Source organism: Phalacrocorax aristotelis, chromosome 9 (genome assembly GCF_949628215.1).
Source record: "Phalacrocorax aristotelis chromosome 9, bGulAri2.1, whole genome shotgun sequence".
NCBI classification, from domain to species: Eukaryota; Metazoa; Chordata; class Aves; order Suliformes; family Phalacrocoracidae; genus Phalacrocorax; species Phalacrocorax aristotelis.
This window is the reverse complement of record NC_134284.1, coordinates 16,449,266-16,455,265: the sequence shown is the minus strand read 5'-3', so window position 1 is coordinate 16,455,265 and position 6,000 is coordinate 16,449,266.

Here is a 6,000-nt window from a genome sequence, read left to right as displayed (position 1 = left end):
GCTGATTATAGCAAATCTTGTCCATTAGTAAACAGCCTTATTAAACAATACACTCCTGAAGATGAAAGTGTAAACTTGGATCCCAAAAGAGTAATTTGAAAAGATTTATTAATCTACTTTCACCCTTTTATGGGCTGTTAAATTCTCTCCACAACCTTCTTACCTTTTCATTTTAAAGTATTAAGCTTACAAAATCAGACTCAGTAGAGAGCAGATTTGCAATGTAACAGGGTTTTATCTTTTCCTTTCCTACATTCTTTTCCTCTTGCCCAGGATTATTTACTTTAAACCTTTTCAAGGCATCTAGGGTTTTCAGCAACATAACACTATTTGGAACTATCCTAGGTGATTGCCTACTGTGAACATAAAATATCAAAATTGTTATTATGAAAGCATTATCAGCCAGAATTCACATTGTTTTTTTGTTAGCAGTATACTTGATGTTTTCTGATTTCTTCCACTCTCAAACTAGGGATTTGATACTGAGCAGAAATTTGAAAAGGGAATTGCTGAAATTATGGAAACTGCTGGTATGGTAGTCATTGGTCTGTGTTTTTTCTACAGTCTTATTATAGTGAAAGAGAAAATGTCCAGTTTCCAACAAGCAAAAAAGACTTCAGTCTGTAATTCAGAATATGCTTATTTTTGTAAAGGACAGCAAATTTTCAAGGAAAACAGCTTAAGTACTTATGAACTTTAAAGCCATTGGACTCTTCCCTTTCCCTCTTTTGCTGTACTGCTGACTGATCTGAAGCTTACCAACTAATTTTCACATGAAACAAAATCACTTCTCGTTATTTTTCATTATTAAAAAGAATTTTCTAAATATAAGATTAATTTAAATAACCTTATATTTGTTTCTCTAATTTCTAATTAACAAATCCTGCAATGTTAATTGATGCTGTGTTATAAAGAGCAAAGTAACTCCACCGCTAGTTTAATATAAAGGATAATGAATTCTAATTGTATATTTTCAAAAAGTCTGATGAAATTTTATACATTAAAAATAAAACTATATTTAAATAATTGTTGATATACATTAAATATATAAAATCATGACTGGAGGAGACTTTTGGATCTCTTTCATCCAACTCCATTAGGGACTTTGGAAAGAGACTACAGATATGATTTTGTTGGAAGGCCACAACCTATTCAAGTTGTCATTGTCTGTTGCTAGGTATGTACCCATATAAAAAGCAAGGAATTGCTATATTGACCAGTGGATTTAGCATTATATTATAGTGAGCCACACAAAAAGCACAGGCTGTGGCCAGCCAACCTGAGGAAAGTTCATGAGAATGTTTCAACTTTTATTCTCTCTTTCATTACTGATCATGCAAAACAGCATAAATATCAGTCCTCTCTGACACAATTACTGGGCTCTTTTTATAGTGTTTGTCTTCTGCCACCAATTAAAGAAAATGACAGGACCATATAAAGATGTCAAAAATACACAGTTGTCATTGGCTGTTCTAGCACTTAAGATTATTTTAATAAATTAGAGAACAGGCTATTAAAAATAAAAAAGAGAAAAGGTGACTCGGTAACTAAGAATTCTTTTAGTTATATTATAAATTATTGTTGAGCCTAAAATATACACAGTCTAAAGTTGTTACAAATCAATAGCTGATGTTAAATTTAGGTGAGCTCATCATTGTCACTATCTGGGATGTAATGTCACAAGAAAGCCTCTGGTCTTCCCAGGCTTAGCACAAAATATATGAACAAAGATTTACTTCCTCCTTTCTTAGCCGAAGTATCTTAACTTGACACGATGAGACAAACTCTTTATCTTATAAAGACTTAAATCTAGTGTGCTTGATATTTTTCTTCCTGGGAAAGATGTGTTCAATTCTCATTTTACTATGGATAAATCGGTTTATAAACACAGAGTATATTATGTATAATATCACATATATCATCAGATTATCCAAAGTAAAAGTAACTTCAGTGTCTATCCTATCCTATAACATTCAGGTTCATCTCAACTTCACCATGTAAGAGACTGGAATACTAAGCAATTAACCAGTTTACCACAACCTTCACTGTAATGTCCTGTTTGAAACCAAAGACAATGAATGTATCTTAAGTGTGAAATCAACACCAGCCAGTGGAACAGGTGATTCAATAGCATTGTCCTTTCAGGGAACTATACAAAAGACTCACTGCTAATTATAACTACTGTTATTCTCCACTGAAACCACTGCACAAAAGAGAGTACATGATAAAATGCTACCTAGTGATTGATAATCTTTGCATGTTTGTCTCATCACTTCCATGAGAAAAAAGCTTCTGATCCTGACTCACTTTGAATGCCCAGATAACGAGGTGCATACTAAGAATGTACTTGCTTAAAAAATTATTTTTTTGAGTTTGTTGTTTCATCTGCTTGTGTTTTGGCATTAGGGAGCTTTTCAGAGTTATGGTTTGTTGGGGTTTTTTTCTCCAGTTTGTTTTGTTCTTTTTCTTCGAATCTTCCTCTACAGAACAATATCACAATGAGAGTGGAAACAGACATAATGGAATAAGAAAAGAAATTCAGAAAAACTGATGACTATTCAAGTTGCCAGTAAAAGTAAAGTGGGTAAGGTTCATAGGACACTGAGGGTACTTTAAAAAAGGAGACAGAAAAATTAAAGATGGAGCCTACTTAATAATCCAGTAGTCATTCCTTTGGTGTCTTTCTGAAGCAGGAATATGAAATATGATTATGTCATAAGAGTAGTATATGTTACCTGAATTGTGTTTCCTCAGGGATGTAAACTACTTAAAAACTGAAGTTACATAAATTAAAAGTTTGACAATATTTATTTTGGATACATATACTTTTATCAAATCCCAACTGCTCAGGTACAGTATCTACCTAAGTCACCAAGTTTTAAACAGTGTAACTGTTCAAAAGTAAACTAACCATTAAAAATATTTTAAATATTTTTTTTGCAATCTTTTTCTCCTTTTTCCCTTGCCTTTCCTTGCCTTGCCTTGCCTTGCCTTGCCTTGCCTTGCCTTCTCTTCTCTTCCCTTCCCTTCCCTTCCCTTCCCTTCCCTTCCCTTCCCTTCCCTCCCCTCTCTCTCTCCCTTTTATGAAGTTCACAGTTATCCAGCTGAGAATGAGTGGTAATCACTGGATTACTGAAATACAGGTCAGGTAGGATTTTGTCAAACTTCATCATGTCATCTGAGATTTTATATTTTTTTCTTTCTTAGGGGGAGAAGAACCACAGGTACCTCCTTTTCACAGCATGTTATTCTAGTCTTGGGTTCTTCAAACTACTTCTCAGTAACATTTCACTCCCTTCTTAATATGATTATACTTTGAAGAATGCTAATTCTAAGGAATAGGTACTTTGGCACCTGTTGGTACTGCCCTGACAGTGAGGAGTCATCCAGTTCAGGCAGGGGTGGCACTGAATTAGTTTAACACTTATTTTTCAAAACCTCATCTGGCATTTTTGTACTGTGGCGATTAACTATACCATCTGGTTCACAGAAAGCTCGCAGCACAAGCAACATGGTTCAGTGCAGAACCGACCTTCAGGTAACCAAGAATCAGACAAAAATTTCTCACAAAATAGTAAAGATATGTACAGAGCAGCTAAACAAAAGCTAAGTTCTTGAATATGAGTTCATCTCCTCACAGATAAACAGGAGGCAAAGTGTTAAAAAAATTTATTTAGAATGGAATGTAGTGCTTTATATAAGTCTGTTCGTTTAAAACAGTTCTCCATTCTTCAGCTCTAATATGTAGTTTGTTAGCTATTCATAATCAACTTTTCTTCCCATCAGGCTCCAGCCTTTAAACCCTAAAGATGTTTCTAAAAAGGCTTCAAATTTGTTTGATAAGAACTTCTACTACACAGTGCAAGAACATCCTTTCTATTCAAAGCTTTGATAATGTACAAAACTAAGCACCTCATGAGAGATATTGAACACCTCCATCTCCTGTTAGCTTCAGTCAGAAAGGAGGGCACTCATCAACTCGGTAGACCCAAGAAAACATTCCTGCATAAAAGAAAAATGAATTTTCCAGCACATTTAGTTCCAGGGTATCACAATAGCTTTTCCTCCCATGGCATGATTCCTACTCAAATTATGCAGTGATTATTCTATTTCAGTTTCTGCATTGAATATGCAGTTTAATTGCTCAAAGAGAAACACTTTGCTATTGAATGTAGAAAAAAGAAAGAAAGAATAATTTTTGGCTGAATCTATCTTGCTGCTGTGAAGCTGTAGGCTATCATTTTCTATGTCCAGCTTGGAGAAGAAATATCTGGTTCCTGCCTTGGTTGCAACCAGGAGAGATTAAATGCATTTAAGAAATGAAACTTTCCCTCCTACCCCTTTGAGGAAATGCTTTCTGACTATAATATGTTAACTTTTTAGTAGTACCGGTGATATGTTACTAGAGTGACACTTGTAGCCAGGGTGACTCAGTCTGGTTAGTATACCATCTGTCCTGTGAATGGAAGGGTGGCAATGCCTTCTGACTAAATAGCCATCCATCTCTCCTGGCCAGTGAACAGAAACATTTCTATTCATAGGTGTCTAAAAGAATAAGATGCAAGCAAAAGCTTAAATCAAAAGCCTTTATTATTACCCAAAGTAAGCTGCTGTGAAAGTCTCAGCTGAGTACTTAGGACGCCTTTAAATTGGCTTCTACATTTTGCTCATTGTGTTCAGAAATGGAGGAAACCATGGAAGTGAATAAAGTTTCATACTTATTTCCTCAACTGTGACCAAGTATGTAGTTTTTTAATTATTATTGCTTTTAACTGGACAAAATAAAACATAAATGACTAAAACTTCCCAGATGTTTTCACTGGTCAATATGATACTGCATTTTCAAACATCCATAATATTAATTAATAAGTACCAATGTCCTCTTTACTGTTATTCATTAGCTGTAAAGCACTAGTGCTCACATCTTGATGATGTTATATTTTAAGTTATTACTTTGGAATACCTTGGTATTTTTATATAATAAATTCCTTCATTTTATTTGGCACTTTATTTGACATTTTCAGGTTGACCAGTTGAAATCTAGACACTCAGATCTTTAACTAAACAACTGATGCAGGTTAATGGAAGCCAATAGGGATATAATATATACTAAATGGATATATTCTCTTTCCACTTAAAGTATGACTGACTACCTTGTGCTCCACTTCCTTTGCTTGATCTTCATTGCATGTCAAGATAGATTCAAAGCTAATCCAATTTAATTTACTCCTCAGTTACAAAACCTGCCTGGGGACTAACACAAAGCTGCCCAAACAACTTTCTATTTTTAATCTGACTATCCTTTCCATAAGTGCTATATTCTTTAGAACCTCAGAAATGCCAGCTTCTAGGCCAATGATTCCCAAAGCCTTAGGGCAAAGTCCATTGTCAAACCTCAAACTGTATCATTTACTTTCACTGCCTGTTACAAAAAAAAAAAAAAAAGATGTTCAATAGTTGCATACACTAGCTGGGGAGCACAGTTTGGAAACACATTTTTGAGGGCTGGAATTTTATCTAGAAAATTACTGTCTTTTCAGCCAGTCGATGATATCTCTTCCAGGAGAAGTAAAAGCTTCACAGCAAAGCAAGAGAACTGGTAGAGCAGACACTTATGCATCAAGTTGAAGGTAAAGAAACAATACAAAGAGTAAGTGAAAAGTATACTGATGATGAAAGCACAAAAAAGATGATGACAGTGTGTACAGAACATGTCAAACTAAATGCAAATTAGAAGGTACAATAAAGAAATTTGGAAACATACATCAATATGTCCTTACACAAACTACTAAAACTACAACATCCAATTCTGCATTTCTGAATTAAGTATTTATTGATCCACATGACTTGTTAATTTATGCCAGAAAACTGTTTATTTTAAAAAATAGTCATACTTCTGGGTGCATTTACTTTATTTTTTCATCCCTCCAAAAGAAAATAAATGGTAATTCTGTAACTCTTTTTATCATATATTATTCTGTGCTAAACTTTAACAACAAA